The 19,479-nt window shown below is 37.6% G+C and overlaps 1 protein-coding gene and 1 long non-coding RNA gene across 34 annotated transcripts in view; one reads left to right on the top strand and one right to left on the bottom strand.

Annotated features, from left to right (window-relative positions):
- LOC137846674 (uncharacterized) overlaps window positions 1-18,837 on the bottom strand; it is a 29,451-nt gene extending 10,614 nt beyond the window's left edge. Inside the window, exons 1-2 of the long non-coding RNA XR_011090606.1 lie at window positions 18,464-18,837; window positions 10,446-10,590 (exon numbers count right to left, since the gene is read on the bottom strand). This is a non-coding gene — a long non-coding RNA (uncharacterized lncRNA). The remainder of the gene's footprint in view (window positions 1-10,445; window positions 10,591-18,463) is intronic.
- DLG2 (discs large MAGUK scaffold protein 2) overlaps window positions 1-19,479 on the top strand; it is a 1,027,768-nt gene that overhangs the window by 880,792 nt on the left and 127,497 nt on the right. Inside the window, exon 1 of one of the 33 annotated variants that reach the window (XM_068663341.1) lies at window positions 17,222-17,546. The exons of the other annotated variants lie outside the window; for them this stretch is intronic. The gene's annotated coding sequence lies outside the window, so the exon portion shown is untranslated. Of the gene's footprint in view, window positions 1-17,221; window positions 17,547-19,479 lie in introns of those variants that run through there. 33 annotated transcript variants of the gene reach the window in all.

The following is a 19,479-nucleotide window of genomic DNA, read 5'->3' as shown; positions in this document are numbered from 1 at the left end:
CTCTAGACATTCCCAATAGGTTAGCTGCAAACAATAACAAGATCCCCCCTTTGCATTTTCTTCTTAAGGCTGAGCAAACCCAGGTCTCTCAGCCTCTCCTTCAGCATGAATGCCTGCAATAGGGCTATTCAAAATAAACTATATATGAGAAGGCAGATCTCCTGCTGTACTGTGTACCTATCTCCCTTTTTGAGCAGAGGGGCAACTCTGCCAGTCTACTTTTATCCTGAAGCCCTGTGGAGCTCTGATATGAATTACTGCCAATTGTAGGTGACAGAAGAGATGTGCATTGCTTGGTTACAAGAGAACATCTTTGTTCTGTGTGACTGCTCCTTTTATTGAAAACCTCACTGTAGCAAAGAAGAAGCCACATTGTTTTGTCTGCTTTCTCTTCCTTAAAGTATTGTTAATTAGTTCACTGTAGTAGCTACACATCTAGACCATTTTGTGATCCCAAAATGCTTTGGAAAATTAAGGGCTAAGTTATATTTGCTAAGGTACAGAGGTGCAAAAAGAAGATGGAACTAGGAATGACACACAAAACAGAGCAAAACTTGTGTTCAGGGAAGGTGAAGAGATCAACCAAAGAGACCACTGTGATGACGGTGCCACTGTCTTCAAAGAGGCAAAACTGGGAGGAAGCACTATTGTCTGCTTTCTTGTATTTCATGTATTTCAGAGTTTCTCATATACATTATATTTTTGGGCCCTTTTGCCTAAAATTACCTATAGTTAGATTAGTTTCATTTAATGAGAGAGATTTTAAAGCATATTTTGATGGAGTCTCTATTTTAGTCAAAATGCAGGTTTTGAGACAATAAAACTGTTAAAACATTAAAAAGAAATGCATAAACATTGAAATAAACCCCATAAACTACTTGGATGGAGTCAATAAACTCCATCAATTGTATTTCCACAGATGTAAAAATCTAGAGGGGGACAGGTCACAAAGCGTTTCAAGTCATACAGATTGTGTTAAGAATATATTTGCATTTTATTGGTTTGTATTAATAAAGTTATAGTTGTAGCATTTGTTGATTCATAACTAATTTCCTAATCTCTCTCTTCTCGTAATATGGTGGTTATTATTGTTGCTTTCATTTATGTATGAGTTTAACACATGATAGATGAATTTGCAAAATTTAGCTTTCCATTTCTTTCCAGTTCCTCTCTTTCGTAGGAGAAATTTTGTTCATAATGTAATGCAAACTGCCAGGGTCTAGGATCCACAAGATCAGGTATTTAGGTATACATATGTCATTATCTGCACCCAGAGAGGGGCAGACACATGTACAGGGATGAGGGGGAACTAGAAAAGTATCTTAGGCCATATAATCCAATATGGTATATAATAATATGCCAAGAAGGAGAATCTATGAATGTCTTAAAAATACAGTATAAGATGTCAGTATATTATAAAATTCTACTACTACAGAATTATAGTTTCTTTTTAACTATGGAGAAAGATGGCAAAACCCATCCTTCAGTGCAATGCTGAAATTTGCACAGGATTCAGTTAACAGTCTTTAAGGCCATGGTATGGGCTTGGATTACCTACTCCATTATACATGTACCCGTGTTATTATTATATGTGCTTAATTTTCACACTGGCACAAAAATTGTGTCTAACAAAACCGTATTTTCCATGAAGTTAAAGTCAAAGATAAAAACTGTCTCTGAGATCTTGGAGAGTTTATTCATTCTGTCTTGATTTGATGACACAGAGAAATGGAGAAGTCAGCAATTTATGTGCTAATTTCTTCCAATGGTTATTCATGGTATATGAATATAAATACAGTAATATGTGTGCATTATTTCCCACGTGGATTTGTCTGTCTTCCAATTTCTAACGTCCTCTCATTTTCATGCCTTTCTAAATGAAAGTCATTAACTATGTAACATTTCGTTCCATGAAAATGGCTGTACATTGCAAAGTCTCTGTTTCCTCTTTGCCAAGCTAAAAACCTCTGTAAAAGTTTCACCAGCTCTTCAGCTTTCTTTTTCTTTTGAATGTTTTGCCTTCCTCTCCAGTGCCTCACTGTCATTTTTGAACAATGGAATTTGTTTCAGTGTTTTAGTAACAGTTTCATCAGTACCCAAATATGCATTTCTAATCTTCATTTTACTCATTTTTCTGCTCAGTCAAAGCACACCTAACCCATCTGAATTATCTCAGCCACTTTTACTCTAGGTACCTTTTAGAATCACTCTTCAAGCATTTGTAGCACAGGCTTTATTTCCTTGTTTCTTTATCATATAAGTTGATTATATTCACATGGATTTTGCTCAGCTGGGACTAGCTTAACAAATGAACCAGATCATGAAATATTGCTGATTTTCTCTGTTATTACCTTTTCTACAAATCTTTGTTCTGTCCTTGAATTCAGTCAAAAGAGGCTTAACTTTAAAAAGCATGAATGAAAATGCCGAAGAACATTTTATTTATCCCTCTGAAACCCCACTGAAGATATCAGGAATCATTTTGTGCTTTAAAATAATATTTTGAGAAACAAGCCAATTACTTGTAACTTAATATTGGCTCTACCAGTAACTCTATGACACACAGCCTGCAGTTTTAGTTCAAACACTTCACAAAGCACAATTACATTTAAAGATATATTTTTTTTAAATTGGTCATCTTTTTAAAGTCAAGATTGAGGCTTTTTTTTGGGGGGGGTGTATTTTAAGTAAAATCCTGTGAATGGTATGCTGTTCCTGTGTTCCCGTCTTTAATTTTGTTTTGTTTTTGTCATTTTTTTCAACTGCATTGCTATTAGGCTGACTACACTGTGCTTACCCAAGTCTTTCTTGTCTGTCTGCAGTATGATTCTTTCAGCCTGCTGGAATCTCTTCAGCAGTCCAAGATGCACTAAAGAGGAAAATCTATGCACCAGATGCATCCTCATCTGTTGCTTCAAGAACTCTTAGACATTAATTAATCATGCCTGTTTATATATAATCTTCAATACCCAGTTAATAATGTTTAGTGTTTTTTTTTAAAGACTAAAACACTCAAACTAATTACAGACAGGTATTTCATCCCTTTTACGAAGGAAAAATGCATCATCCTACTTCTTTCCAAAACATGAATAGGAATAATTCAGTAAATATTTCCCTGATTTCTGAATGTGTTAAGGATTTTATTATCTTCACCTAAGGATATATCTACACCATTGTTCAGACACCTTTTTTGGTCCAGATAGATTGAAACATTCCTTTGTATTGTTCTTAGTCCTGCCAGCTAGATTTCCTTGAAATTTGAAAAACATTTTGTAATTACCTATACTTGAAACCTTTTGATTTGTATCAGCTGATTTTTTTTTTTATTATTGTTATTTTTTCTGATGGCTGCCTTTATTTCACCATGGAATTATAAGCCTATACTGCCTTTTCTAGACCCATATCTCTCAGTATTAAAGATTAATTGCTAGAATCTGGGGATCTGGGATGGCAGAGTAGTGAGTTGGAGGATTCATTTGCACAGCCTGCTACAATGCCAGCTGAAGGCTTGGTCAACGATTTAACTACATTCACAAAGACTGTAGATGCAGGTGATAGGCTCAAACTCTGTGGCTGTGGCCCCAGTGTTTTGCAGCAACTCTCTAGTGATGAATGGTTGCATCCTTATTGCTGAAGGTACCATTTTTGGTAGCAATTGTTTCATATTGCAGGGATGCCTGGTGGTTTTCTACTTTCTTCCTCTGGAGGCAAGTTCTGCCATAGTTTTCACTTGAAGAGTTATGTGGGGAAAAATGCAAGCATGTAAGGACAGGGGCAAAATTCTGTTCTCAGCCGAACCCAGTGAATCTTGACAACAAAATCCTGTTCCTCTGTCCTGGGATGCCTGAGGCAGCAAATTCTGCATAGAAGCTTGTGAGTACAAATGCGTGGCTAACAAAAATTGCTATTTACTTGAAAGCAGAAAATTACAAAATTTACACCAGAGGTTTTGAAGGCATAAAATAATAATAGTTTTTATCCTTTAAGTACTCTCTCAGCATTCATCTGAGTGCTTGACGTGCTGCTTAGTGATATGGAATAATGTAATAAATTCAGCCTGACAACCTGAGGAGTTCAGTGTGGAAATTGTGCCCTAAGTTAAGGGCATGCAACCTAGTAGAAAATGTGGGTGTGTAAACAAAAGCAGAGGTTTTAGCAGAGTATATAAAAAAGGCAGAAATTAAATAGATAAGTTGGTAGGTCCTGTTTCAGGCCCTTTAGGGACAGCACTCAGACCTGTTGACCTGCCTGAATCCTTAATTAATGGGTGTAAAGTGCATGTTGCAGTTATTGTCCTTGAAGGGAATATGTCTGTGGTAGTACTAAAACTTGAGCAGGAATAAGAGGTACATAACTGTCCTATTTTGGGTATAGGGAGAGGACAGTTTTGAAGAAACAAATATCACCTGATGCAGATCCAAAATTAGAGCTTTCTGCAAACAAGATCATAGAGAATCAGTTTATTCTGTTTAATCCTGACATTTTAAAAAGGCCTAAAATTAATTCTGGATGTGACAGACAATGTTTGGGTTTTTACTTGGTTGTTCATAATCATCTTTAGTTCATTTAAGTCCAAACCAGATGGAGCCCCTGGGGTGAGGTGGAGGAACTCCTGTATGATGGAGAACTGAAGATACTAAAAGCTGGGAGAAACTTCAAGGTTTGAAAAGGGAAAGAATCACAAAAAGAAGATGGGAATCTGCAGCCTGTGCAGAGGCTCCAAGTGTTTTCAGAGAAGATTAGGGAGGAAGGACAGGAATGTTGGTGTGTTGTCTGCTGTTTCTTAGAAAGTCACTGCGTTAGAAGCAACAGGGGTTAAAGTGAGGAGCCTCACCTCATACAAGGCCATGATGGGCCAGAGAAAATCTGTGCATAAGAGCGGCATAATTCCTGTTCCATTAAAAGTAGTCACTTTGGTTGCATGTATGCTAGTAAACAAGGTTTGGCAATAGCGCCAAACTGGAATGTGATTGCCTTTCCTGTTAAACTGTTAGCAGGGTCCCTGACATGGTTTAGCCAGGGCCATGAGTACATGGCAGGGCATGGTCTGGGAGCCAGCCCAGGTGCTGGACCAGTCCCAGGGGCCAGGTAAGCTTTGGCACAGTAGGAGAATTTAGTGACAGGGATGTGAGGCTCTCCAGGCTGTCTGCCTTGGGGCCTGAGAACCATCTTGGAAGCATCTGAGTTACTAATTATAAATCCAACCCTCTAATTAAAAACTTCAGCGTTGTTGTTGTCATTCAAAGAAAACCTCCATCTTCTGAGTCCAAAAGACTTTCAGATCTACCTCACACCTCTAGCCAGCTCAGAGTCCTGTTACACTGGGGATAAGCCATCCCTGGTAGTGTTTGCAGCATTCTACAAGCACATGTGAGTGTGAAAGTAAAGCTGACTGGAAGCCAAAGGCTATCATTGTATGATTAATGCTTCAAGAAGTGCAGAATGTGAACATGTGGTATAAAGATATTTTTTTTAAGTACATTTTCTCCCTGCAGCCAGAATGTCGGAGTACCAGGAATGAATGCTCAGGTTCAGATCTCCAGGCAGATAGATGCTGCTGTGAGCTACACAACCTGTTGGCACCATGCAGTCTTTGCAGCTCTTGAACTGGCAGCATGCCAGGCACTTGAGGGTCACCCCTAATTTGCCTATTTATTATTGATTGAATGCTGCACAATGTGATAATTTGCATAAATCTACATAGCCTTTTAATTTTTAATTAATGCATGTCATTATTACAATTTTTAATATATGCTATCAATCAGTTTCATGAGCTATGGGGAGATAAAGCCAGATGAACAAAGCAGAAGGAACAAAGAGCCCTTTTTGACCTAAGATCCACCTTTATTCCCATTACTGATGAGATTTTTGAAAGCAGTTCTTAGAAAATGAGGGACCTTTTCTAATTGTTCCTGTACTGCTACTTAGCACAGACTGTGAGTAGTTCTGTATCTGCTCATGCAAACAGATCAAGTCCACTTAACTGCTGTGAATTACTCTCCTCCAGTTATGGAATACTCAGATCAGCATCACTGTTTTGTGGTGCCTCTCCTAAAGTGTGGGTATCCCTTTTCTGGGGTAGAGAAGCAGACTTGGATGGAAAAAAAGTACGAAACAGACAGATACAAGGGATGGGGAAAAAGTGATCTCCCAGTATTATAAACCTTCTTATGGTAGAAAACTGCTCTAGCAAAACCGTTGTTGAAATATTGGTTCATATTTTAAATCATACAGTGCCTGGTAATAAAGTTCTTCAGAAAACATTTAAATCAATGTTCTCCTAGGGAGGGAAGGGAAGGGAAGGGAAGGGAAGGGAAGGGAAGGGAAGGGAAGGGAAGGGAAGGGAAGGGAAGGGAAGGGAAGGGAAGGGAAGGGAAGGGAAGGGAAGGGAAGGGAAGGGAAGGGAAGGGAAGGGAAGGGAAGGGAAGGGAAGGGAAGGGAAGGGAAGGGAAGGGAAGGGAAGGGAAGGGAAGGGAAGGGAAGGGAAGGGAAGGGAAGGGAAGGGAAGGGAAGGGAAGGGAAGGGAAGGGAAGGGAAGGGAAGGGAAGGGAAGGGAAGGGAAGGGAAGGGAAGGGAAGGGAAGGGAAGGGAAGGGAAGGGAAGGGAAGGGAAGGGAAGGGAAGGAAGCCGAGACTTGAATCTGAAAATGTGCTTTTAAAGACATATCAAAGTACCTCTTGCTCTGAATAGAGCACCTCAGAAAAAAACAATTACTGGAGTCAGAAGAGGGTTGTAGCTAGCCTTGGCTAGGGAGTTGCATTGAGCAGCAGAGCAACCAGATAACCACCATGTTTTCTACAGGAAGAGTTCTTCCTACAGTTTGGTTTCCTACAGTTCTTCCTAGTTTGGTTGCTGCCAGCAAAGGAAAATATGAAGGGCGGTGGGGTAGGGGGGTGCAGAAATCTTGCCCGAAATATGTTGAAATAGATTGCCTGTTAATTGTCTTCCTTTTTGATACATGTGATAACTGACTGTAATGGGTGGTTTGTGTTTGCCAAGATGGTTGGGATTTGTGTAAGTGTCATGACTAAAATAGCGGAGGAACCATGATGAGTTTTCCTCTTCCTGTTCTAAAGCCCTAAATGCTACTTCTGGCTGAGGAGAATTTATTTGTAAGATATTTATTTTAGTTTTCTCTTGCAGTAGCATTTTTATGCTAAAACAGTATAATCATGACTAAATGAGCAAAATAGACATGGTGAAAGACCAGCTACGGGATTTTATTTGTCACATATACTTCATTAAAAATATTTAATGTTCTTGGAAAGGATGCTTGTCATGTAAAAGGAGAAACTGTTCACTGACAGTGCTGCATCTGGATATTATCAACAGGCACTGATGGCATGTTGCAGAGAAAACAAAAAAAAAAAAAAAAAAAAGAAAAAGCACAACAAAGAAATACCTTATTCCATAAAACATTGATTTAGGAACTATCAATAGCACAATGTCTTAGACCCAGATACTTTAATGTGTTTGGACATTTAACTCATGGGGCAGTCATTGAGGGTATAGTTTCCTTTGCATAGAAAATCCTAAATTTTCTAATAATGATTATTTATTTGATGACACTACTGTGTATTAGTAGACACTGAGCACCTCTTATATTCCCATTAATCTGCCTAATCTACTTGTCCTTCATATAAGTATTAAAAGGAAAAGTGTTTTGGTAGGATACATTTTGGTAGGATATTATTTTGCCAAAGTACCAGAGAAGCCCAGCTGGGTTTCTGGTTCCTTGCAGCTCCTTCTCCTTGCAGCTTACTCTTTCCTCCTCCTCACTGAGCAGTGCTTGGGGTCTGTCCCTAGGCTGGATGTGCACACCACATACTATCTGGTCTTTTGCTGTGATTTTTTCAAGTATAGAAGTTTGATTATTAAGAAAGTTTCCAAAATACCAAAATTGTGGGAAATTAACTTTCTGTCTAACTTGATTTCCTAGCCCTGCAGGGAAAACTTGTCTGAAAAAGTATTTTAAAAAAAATATCAAAATACAAAATATTCATTAATACGTTATGGTTAGATTCAAAGATCTCTGGAAATAGAGAATTGGAAAAACTGTAAGTAGAATAATTCTGTCATTTTTCTTATTTCATATATTGGTGAGAAGCTGCAGAGATGAACTACCTTTGAAAAGATAAGATCCATGAGTCTTTCTTGAAGTTTCACATGGATTTACCAAGCAGAGCATAAAATTATCCTAATACTAGTAACGTTCAGTACATACAGGACATGCCTTCACATAGCAGGTTGTGTCTCAGCTGTGATTGGTGAGTCCTCAAATATAGAAAGCAATGTGAAACATTCTGTAGACTTCAGCAGCCATAATATTTATCACATAGATCAAAAAATTCATCAGTGTAAGTTAATACAGGACACTCAAAGTATCATTACTTCAAAGAAAAAAATGAGCTTTTCAAAATGGCAAAATGGTATTCTCTAAACTGTAAAGCAGGGGTGTCAATGCTGTCATCAGTGATTATTTCCTATATGATGGCATTTCACTTCTTCAGTACCATATTAAGAACTAATCTGTTTTTCCACAGCTTGGCCCTCTGTCACTTTTCTTTATATGTATACACCTAGATTTTACTGAATTGAATATAAACTGTGTGTTTTTGTCTCTTTTCTTTCTATTACATAGGAAGAAAAAAGAGGGTGTTTTTTCTTTTCTTTATTTTTTCTTCTTTTCTTTCTTTTTTTTTTTTTCCTAGAAAAGTCAAAACCAATTTCTGGCTACAGCATCCAGACTAATGCTAGTTGAGGTTTCCTTCCCACAGGAAGTCATTAACTTTCTTGCCCAGGTCTAAGAAGTAACTTCAAGAAAATCAATTGTTTGAAGGGAGTATTGTGTTAAATTAATGCATATTAAGCTCCCAAAAGAATTTAATCATTACAGGAAAAAAAAAAAAAAAAGAGGCCTTTATTTGTGGTAGTTTCATTCAGAGGAAGATCCTAAAGTTACCTTCAAGAATATATGAATATTAACATGCTTTAACTTTTATATACATTTATTTCATTACATTTAATTGATTTGCCCTAACTTTCCCCAAGTCTTCTTAAGTCAACAAGTTTGTAGCTTAAATCCAGATGCTTATTTGAAAATCAATTAACTGTAAACCAAGCAAGGCAAAAGTTCATTATTCTGTGTAGTATTGGTATGGGAATTATCTTACAGGAATAAAAATGTTGATTATAATTTTACATTCATCTTAGGTTTCTAAGAAAAGCCAAAGACATACCTCAAAAACTTTACAAGAAACATGCATATATAATTAAATGATTCATCTGTTTTTATGATCACTTGCATTTAATTTCCATCCAAACTCTAGATGAACTTTGTAGTAGCGATATTTTATAATTAATGTACTGTATGTGAATATTTTTCCAAGATATGCAGTGCTAATATTTACACCTCACCTGGCAGGAGACAAAGAAATAGTATATGATTATGCAAAACTCATACTGCAAATACTAACTGCGTAATGTTCATAAATCATCTATAGGAAGGGAGCATCTACTAAGTAGTGTGTGATTATTAATTTGTGATAACAACAAAAAACACACATAAAGAAAACAGGAGAAAAAAAAAAAAGCACAGAAACAAACCTAATGTAGAGGAGAAACCATATATTCATTGCAAATTATTTGTTCAGTTCTGCAGGTCAGTCAGACTCAGAAAAAGTTTATTTACCAGATTCTTCTTTTTTATTAGGATGTGTTGTAGGTAGTGTATTCACACACAGGATTTGCATTTCCATTCCCCAAAAAGACCTTGTTATATCACTTGGTACAAACTGAAGTACAGTAGTTGAAAGAGATGCTTACTGGGAACAAAAGCAATGAAATTTAGTGGTAAGAAAGATTGTTTTTTCCTCATTACTTTCTGATATAATCTAATTAACTTTTGCATGCCCACAACTTTGATAGTACCTTCAGGTACATATTTTTTGATTACTTTATAACAGACCTCATTGTTTTCAACTACCTGAAAGGAGGATGCAGTGAGGACAGTGATGATCTCTTTTCTTAGGTGCCAAGTGATAGGACATGAGTAATTGGTCTCAAATTGCACTGGGGGAGGTTTAGTGTGGACATTATGAAGAATTTCTTCATGGTCAAGCAATAGAATGGGATACCCAGGGAAGTGGTAGAGCCCCCATCCCTGGAGTTATTTAAGAAACATGGCACTGAGGTTCATGGCTTAGTGATGAGACTCGGTAGGTCAGGTTGGAGGTTGGACTTGGTGATCTTGAAGGCCGTTTCCAACCTAGATAATTCTATGACTCTGTGTTTCTAAAAAGACTCAATAAAATCATTGTTTGGAGCTCTCCAAATCCTGCAAGACAATTTGCTTCAAAGGTACTTAAGTGTCCTGCAGCATTAACATTGAAATATGTCAAATATTGAACATATGAAATATGATTTTTAGTTTTTCTTCACAGTACCTGCATGAAGTAGCGCTGAGCAGAGAAACTGAGTCACAGAAGCAGAATCTGTCCCAAGACATGCAGGATGGAAACTCCTTCAGTAAATCTCCCAGGTTTTTGTCTACTGCCTTTTGCTCCTTCTTTGTTTTTCCAAGGCTCTCTCCTAAAAAAGCCAATGGAGATTTAAGCACATGGAAATGGCAAATAACTTCCCCTCACCAATGCTGCTCTTACTTTCTTTTTGGCCTGTATTTTTCATATGATTTTTTTCTAGTTCAGGCATCATGCTGAAAGCTGGTCAGGGCAAATGAGTAGGAAGCTACAAATTTAAGTGCTTAGAACTGCATATTCTCAGATTCAACATGTACAATCTCTCTGTTCAGTTCTTCATTATTGTCTGATAAATCCCATTATATCATTTAAGAAATACTAATCAAATGTTCTTGTTGTACCTATGTAGTCTGAGTTATTTGGGTATGTTTAACTCTGATGCTGCAGTGAGAACAAGAGTAAGTATTTATATTTCACCTCCTTTAATTCTTCAGTTCTTCATTTAAAGTTCTTAGAGCATTTTCCACTCCTAATTAATCCTTGAGCTATAAGTAGTTCAAGAACAGAGCATCTAATTGGTGTCCTGATTCCTGGGTCCCATCAGATACAGTCCTGACAAAATGGTAGCTTGTCCTGAAATGCTCAACTCCGTAGAAGTTGTTTGCCAGGTAAAAACCGCACATGTGATGGGGTGATGGACATTTCCTTGTTCACAGTAACTACTGCCCTGTAGATGGAGTATCTTTGCCATTCATGCCTTCAAGTGTCCAGAAAACATGGGAATACATGAAAGTCATCTTAAAGCAGATTCACCAGGTTGTCCTTGCCCATAATTAACAAAAAGGGCTTCTGGTGAGAGCTGAATTATTTGACCTGATTTCAAGCCAAGACAGTTAATTCTGCAGTTTCAGCAGTCTTAGAAAACATGAAAGACTACAAATGGTTCCTGCTGAGCTGAAGGAAGGCTTGCCATATCCCAATAGAGCAGTTATTTCTTCCTTTCTTTTCAGAACAATTCTTCATTTTGATGCTTCTGCAGTTGCGTATATTCTTCCTTGCTGGGAGGTACTACATCCTTGGCATCTTTGCAAGTAATGGCAAGAAAACTGCAGAAGTAAATTTTGCAAGAATGGCTGGCACAGACCTACCCTGAGTATCACCTGCTGTCCTTTCTTGGCTTGACTGCATCACAGACTGCTTAAAATGTTCATGCTCCATGAACAGGATAACCATGGAGTTCAAAATGAGTAGGTTAAATTTACTGTTGGTGTCATCTAAGCTGGTTCATTTGGAGCTAGCATGGGTATCTCTATATTGCTTTGCCATCTGCATTGTAGTTAGTCATCCAGGCTTCGTATCTTCTTTCCTGAAAGAAATCTGTAGGAGGGGAAAACTTAATCTAAAAGTATGTGTGTACTGATTCCTCTGCTAGTTCATTGTCATAGCCAGTGCAGAAGGCATTCTCAGGCTATGCCACTTGTCTTTTTTTTTGTGATCTACCACAAACACAGGCATAAATTTTACAGTTTTCTAAAGAAGACTGTTCTGTGTGCTCTTCAGTTGTCCATCTTCCTTGATAGCCTAGACAGTTCCTTTGCAGCACTGCCATAGTCTTCTTCAATAAAGTTGTTCTGCTCTCTCCACTGCACATACCGTGCCTCTTACCGTGATGTCTGTAGAGCTGCTACTTTCTCCATGCGTCAGTAATTGCTGTAGGTAACATGAAGAACTATGCCAAGCCGACAGATTTTCGTCACCATCCTCAGAGGAGTCAAGTGTATCATTCCTGTGCTTTGCTTCTTCCCCAAATCAGCCACCTACTCCTCCCACCACAGAGTGCACGCACTCAGACTGCGAATTGCAGGAGGATCTACATGTTGCTCCACCATTCTTTGCCATCCATAGCTGTTAACTCATTTTCTCCCCACACCAGGCTTATAAGGAGTTGAATGTGAGACCTTCTGTTTGTGTGAAAGATGCTTGTCTGGTTTGTTACTGAATTTAATGTTTTGCCTAATAGAAAGCGGATCTTGAGCTCTTCTTCCAGCTCTTGGAGTTAGTAACCTGTAGACACTGTAACTCTTTTAAAATGAAACAGCAGAAATAAAAGAGTGGGAAACTTGTAGTTAAAGGGAAAATGATAGTCCAGAGGGAAAAAATAAAAAAAAAAATAAAAAAATCTGGATGCTGAACCATAGCATCCAAGTTTCTTGGTTATTTTAACCAGATGAAGTAATCTAAGCCACACAGAAAAGCAGCATTTGTATGAGGTGTCAGACTGGGAAATCCACTGGCTTTTAAATGGGCTGCCGTAGTATTCCAGGTTCATGGGGTGCTTTAAAAGACTTTTCAAATCAAATCCAGGCAGCCTCTCCAGAGGTTCTCAGGAAATTGCCATCTGGCCTGCCTTCCTTTAGAATTCTTTATTTCTGATAAGATCATTCATATTCTGGAGACTATGAAGCCAACATTAAGAGTGTTCAGCCTTCCTAACTAGCAAAGCAAGTTCTTTTCATTGCCCTTGGTTGACAGGAATTGCTCTCTTGGGTGTCTCTTCATTCAGACCTAGCTGCATATCCTCTTTAATTCCCTTTTTCCTTTTTTTTTTTTTTTTTTCATTTTCTCTTTTTCTTTCCTTTTTTTTTCCCTTTTTTTTTTTTCCAGAAAGAAGACTTGAGCTTGCACACAGCACTTGCAGAAAAAAAGATGTCACTTGAAGAAGAAAAGTATTGTAATTTAGAAAAACATTATTATAGAAATAGCACTTGTACAGTCCTTTACATCTTCAAAGCCCTGTGCAAGCTAATTTGTTAATTAATCTAAACATAGAGTTTTATTCATTTGTCCTCACAAGGATTAATCTTAGAAACTCAAACTCTATTTAAAAACTGTTCTTAAATGGAATTACAAGTGTGCTACATTGAGAGGAAATGAATTTCTCCTTCACCTTGCTGTGACAATTAAATTCATTTACATTGTCACTGCTGTTTATTTTACAATGAATGATGTATGTAGGTTACAGCAATGAAATCTATCTGACTCAATGGGTGGTACTTTTTTACCATACAGGTAAAACTAAAAGGACAAATTCTCACTGTATTCAGACTACTTATGGTGGAGGAGCTTGTGAAATTCATAAATCCTCAGTGGTCTTTGCTGGAATCAAGTCTGAGAGATTTCTGTACTCAAAGAATACAAAAATGCCATTTAACCCAACTGCCTCTCAGAGAATATAGGTGCTGAATTGTGTAACCAGTGGTTACTTTTACCAAATGTAATAAAAGACAAATATGCTCAGCTGGTTTTGATTTGGGAAAAGGGAGGTCTCAGAATTAGTTGAGGTCTTATAGATTTCCTGGCAACTTGGAGTGGGGTTAGGGAGGGAGCTGTAATTTAGTGCTTTCTCTGGGAAGAAAGTGGGCAACAAACTGGTTAGTGACCTGGAGCCACCCAAGTCCTGGGCTTTGTCTTATAAGGGGCCCAGGAGAAGTTGGTGTGATGTGAAATGCTTCAGATTGAGGCAAGGCAATGGGTGGGGTCTGAGATCAAAGGAGAAACATCTGTGGGAAACAAAGCTTTACTAGATCTGATTGTTAGAAAGTTTATGTTTCTTCTTATTACTGTTCTTCTGGATGCTATGGTCTGATAAATGCTGTCCTTTTTTAAATCCTTCTGGGTTTATTGCTTTAGTGATGCTCTCTGACAGTATCATCAACAGGCTATTGGATGAAAGAGCATTTGCTTTAGCAGTTTAAATCTGGGAAAAAAAAATCACTAAAGGGACTGAAGAGCTTAATTGCTAAATGCAAGGTACTAAATAAATACATCCTTAGTTTGCATGATGGCTTCTTAAGCCACATGGTGAGAATTACTGACCAATCTACTGATCCGGACCATCTGGGATAGTCTAGAAATTGTCTCTGGTGGTTGACATTTATTCACCTGGAACTGTGGGTCCACTCTGTGGACATCCTGGAGGTGTGGTTTTGCCTCACTGGGATATGTGCTAACTGTACTAGCTAATTCGTGATCTTACTAGTATCAAACCTTCCTGTATTTACTCTTTATTTGAGTTTTCCTTAGCTGCTTCTTGACTTGAGAAGGTAACTTGTTATTCTAGCTGAATGCCTTGGCTTTTCCCCAGTGATCTTTGTGCTCTTTTTAGCTAGCAAAATGGATCTCTATGAGGTGTAGTCAATATTATACCACATGATGATATAAGACAGAAATCATGTTTTGGCATCAAATGGGGATGCTTTTTTTTTTTTCATTTCTTAATCATTTATAGCTTGCAGATTGAAGCAAAGAACCTCAAAGTAAATACCAAATGTGTGCGTTACAAATGCCTTAAAAATACAAACTAAACATTTATGTAGGTACACATAAATATGGCAGCCATATGGGATTCTCACACACCTGTCAGTGAAGTGAGAAAGTTCAAATTTCAAATCTCACCTTCTGCACTAGAATGTGAGCCATGAACATAGCCTGGAAAACACAGGTTGTTAAATGAGCGTATCCATTCACTAAGAAGGCAGCAGGCTATATATGGCTTATTTTTGATAGAGCACTACACTGCTGAATATTATGGAATTGGCAGGTATGAAATATTTCCCATGGAAAATAACATGGAAGCCAAGGTAGCTAAATAAAAATTGAAAGTAAGTGTGAAATGAGGTAGCAATATTTCTTGGAATTATGACTCTTGTGTAATACCACAGACTGTGGCTTATGCATGCCACCTATACACAGCTATGAAATATTGTAGTGATACATTGCTGTGATATTGGTCAGTTTTACAAACCTGTAATTCAATAAATGTAAACTGAATTTTAGAATGAATGCTATATTGGTCAAGAAGATTCAATCAAACACTGGCTACATCTTCACCATGCTGCACCAAATCACTGTCATGTTTACATAGATTTGTGGTAAGCCTCTTCAAACCTGAATAGTTACGGTAATACAAAAAGAAAAATGCCATTTAGGGGCATTTTGGCAGAATTCATAGTAGTATAAAACCTGAAAAATAAGTCAGAAAACCGTGATTAGTACACAAGACAACAAATTCTTGTGCTTTGGCCATTGTAGTGAACCTCCATAATTTGCAAGTAACACATAAATCTGTGAGAATAGAATTTGTCTGTGTAAAGCCAAATTCAGTGGCACAGTTCTTTTTGCTACTTCTCACTGAGCCAGTGTCTGTCACTTAGATTTTTTTTCTGGCCATTTTGGATTATGCCCAGCCAGCATCACTGGAGAATCCAGTTATTGAAACTCAGCTGCTCTTTCCTTTGATAAAGCTATAGACTTGAAAACCATTGTTCTGATTAAGTCCTGATCTGTCTCCCCTATATTCTGCCACCCAATTATGTACAGCTTTTAATTCAAGCAAGTAAGGTTGCTTGTGCCTCTGGCCTCTAGTGATTTTTTATTTTTTTTTTTCTCAAATAATGAAGGTGCCAAACACAAAGAGACAAATGAGGAGGGGGGAACAAGCAGCTGAGGACAGGAGAAATGGGATATATATAGGACTTGCTTTTGCTATGCATGAAATGCAACACCCCGTACCCACATTGTGACGCACATCAGGCATTCCAGATGGTGACAAGGGTTGGGTTTCTGCCTCGGGCTGCCATGCTCAGGCTTCATTTGCATTCCTCAGCCCAGTTGTTCATGGAAGAGCATCCGGAAAGTGCACAGCCGCTCACACAACAGCACTCACCTTCCAAAGCACAACCTCGCGTCATGGTGCCAAATGTTGGGAGAATTTTACAGTCATGGGGAAAGAAAGGAGCTGGAGCAAGTTCAGGCTCCAAGTAGAGCCCTCTGAGTGTCATTACCAGGGATATAGAAACAGAAAATCATCATAAAGTGTTCTCATTCGCTCCCCACATTCATACAAATAGTCTTGAGGTCATGTAAAGTGTGGACAAGATCACTGGATATTCCTCTGAATAAACATTTTTTACTTGATTAAAAAAGACTTTCCTTACAGTAAACTTTTCTGTGACTGATCCTTGTCTGTGTATGACCAATACAATAACAAGTTTTACTTGTTGGGGGCTAATTGTGAGAGTTAGATTCTATCATGTGCAGCAACTGTGATTGCCATTGCTGTAATTAATCCTATTTCAAGTTGTTTAGTTTAATTAATTATATCAATGTATCTGAGCTTTAGCTGTTTGATTCTGTTATTTTTTATGTGTAGATTTGCTTTAAAACAATGCAAGAATATGGAAAATAGGCATTAGAGAAGTAAAGAACATTATAAATACATATTTTTAACTTTAAGGATGTACTTAAAACCTACCGACATTTTATAAGAGTCTTTAAAAATATATACCTAATTTTAACTAATAGGTATATTGCTTTTAATAGTCATTGTTGCTGGAGCACTGTTGTTAGGTTATTCTTGTTAAATTCCACAGAATTCACCTCAGTAATATCCATTCATGATAGTGGAAGTTGTGAACCATGTGTTAGTCACTAAACAAGAACTGTGTCTTTAAGAAGGGATAATTTTCTGAAGATTAAAAAGCAACAAAACACGAACACAAAAACTGTATCTAGAAGAGACTGAGGATGTATTAAGAAAGGTTTACGTGAAGAAGCTATTTCTAGTAGATGGTTTCTCCTCTGAGTTTAGATTCTCCCCTGAAGTGCAGTTGATCATTCCACCTTAACAAGGTGCAGTGATTGACAGGTAGAGATGTTGCACAGAGCAGAAGGTGGGAGTGTGCTCTATTGGTTTGTGCTTGTACATCCTGAGCACCAATTACTGTCACTGCTGCCAGCACTGATGTGTTTATCAGGATGAGTTATAGCAGAATATATGTACACAGGCAGTGTGTATGCTGGATGACCACCCCCTGTGATGTAAAATATGAGAGTCTGGGAGCTACCGTTTTATAATTCATCAGGTTCAGCAACTGAATGTTGTTGGTTGGCTTAGTTATAAAGGCAAGTGTGAACTGAACAGCAGACAGGAGCATCTCGCATTAAGAGTCCTGCGAAGCTGCATTTGGTGACTGGGCTCTGCTTTTGTTCAAGTGAATTCTGCCCTCGGTGAGTGATGTGGGTTCTGTCGAGCTAAAGCTGTTATTATATGAGCTGGGGGAACCTGCCTGCTAGTTTTATTTGTGTTTTGCTGCTGGAAGTCCTTGTCTGTGGTTGTTTTTAGCTTTTACAATATTTTCAGTTGTGTACGTTACTGGCACAAAATGAGATGAAAAGAAAAATGCAATGATGAATTATTCACCATAGTGCTGTGAGGATCTCTTTTCTAGCTAAAGTTACTTTCCTTTCGTGAGTGCGGTGTGTGTTCAAAGAAGCTACAAACCAGCAAATTTACCTGTCGTTAAATTGCTTTTATTAGCAGTTAAAGAGAGTGATTGCTGTTGCTTTTGTAACAAGAGAAAAAAAGAAAAAAAAAAAAAGGTAAAATCAGAAGCATTTAAAAATTCTTTGCTTTTATTACATGTGGCTTTTCAGATTCAGCATTAAATCTTTTGTGTGCAGCATAGGGCTGTGAAGAATATATATTGTAGAGTTTTTTAATTAGGTAATCAGTAAAATGGTATCCTCTCTCTGTTTTTGTGGTAATATGCTTAGTATCACATTAAAATGAATGATTCCCCATCTTGCATAACAACAGTGCTGAAAGATGTATAAGATGAAAGGCAAAGAGAGACTTTGAAGCAAACTGTAGGAAAAATGATATAGCACAGCAAGGCAGGGAAAAGGTGTATTTTCTATAATATCTGCATTACTTTTTGAATTTTACCAGCTTTAGTTTCTAATTATCACTTGCTTCACTATGATCTCTCTGTCTTTTCAAGAAAGCTCCTTTAATATTTGCCCACAGTAGCTTGCCAATTACCAAAGATCAATAAACTGGCAAAGTATTTTTTATTTCCTTTAACCAGAAAGGAATTGAACAGCATACTTTACCAAACAGAAATAATAGCATTGCTGTACGATACCTGTATCCCTGGTCAGGAGAGGCAGGTGGTCGTGAGTGACAATTTTAGTTTTCCTTTTATCATCAGCAGTATTATCAAAGCAGACAGACATTGCTTCTGTCCCTCTGTGCCAGTTTCTTTTTTTTCTCTCTCTCGGTAGGAGAGGAGAGTTTGTTTTATCAAAATATCAAGAGGGCTCAGCAGACCAGCACCTGTTGTCTTATAGCTGTATTATTAGTAATTGGAGAGAGACTCTCTTCCAGAGACCTCTCATCTGTTGTCAGTCCAAATTGTTTACCCTGTAGTGATTTAAACTTACACTGCTGCCTCTTGGAAATACCCTATTCTATGAGTTATGTGTGAAGCATCAAAGCTGCTGAACAGATACTGGCTTAATTAATAAAGTACCTCTTTTTAGCATCATTTTAATTTAAAGATTAAGGCAATTGGAAAAGTGGCTTTTTCCACAGACTTTCTTTGCAGAACAGATTGGCATTTATTCTTTATAAAAACGTAACCTAAATATATATATATATATATATATATATATATATATATATATATATATATATATATATATATAAAATCCAGAGTTTCTCTAGAAGATCATTTCCTGCCAGCTTAACAGATTTCCTGTTTCTAGGAAAGAGTATATACCTGTGTCAGCAGTGCTTTATTTAAGACTATTTAGCTGCTTTTTAAGCATTCAGATCTATTTTCAGTGACCCCTGTGCTAGCAAATGAGGTTTCTTGAAGTGTGAGCTTCTGGTTTTGCAAGTTCTCCTTCTTTCAGAAATCTGTGATATTGCATCCATCTGTCTAGGCATTTATATTGCATGCATCACTGTGGTGTAATCTCAGCAATCTGAACATTAACCATGTAAATGTATGTACTGTAACTCAGGAAGTATAAATTGGGACAGGAAAAGCAACCCTAAAAGGAGAAAGTTATGATATGGGCATATGGCTCTTGTGGGCACCGGAGCTCCAGATTTGCTATTTGTTATAGCACAATAAATTAAGCTACCAACTAGTTC

Source organism: Anas acuta, chromosome 1 (assembly GCF_963932015.1).
Source record: "Anas acuta chromosome 1, bAnaAcu1.1, whole genome shotgun sequence".
NCBI lineage: Eukaryota > Metazoa > Chordata > Aves > Anseriformes > Anatidae > Anas > Anas acuta.
The sequence above is the reverse complement of the archived record's forward strand: the minus strand, read 5'-3'. Positions and strand labels throughout refer to the sequence as shown.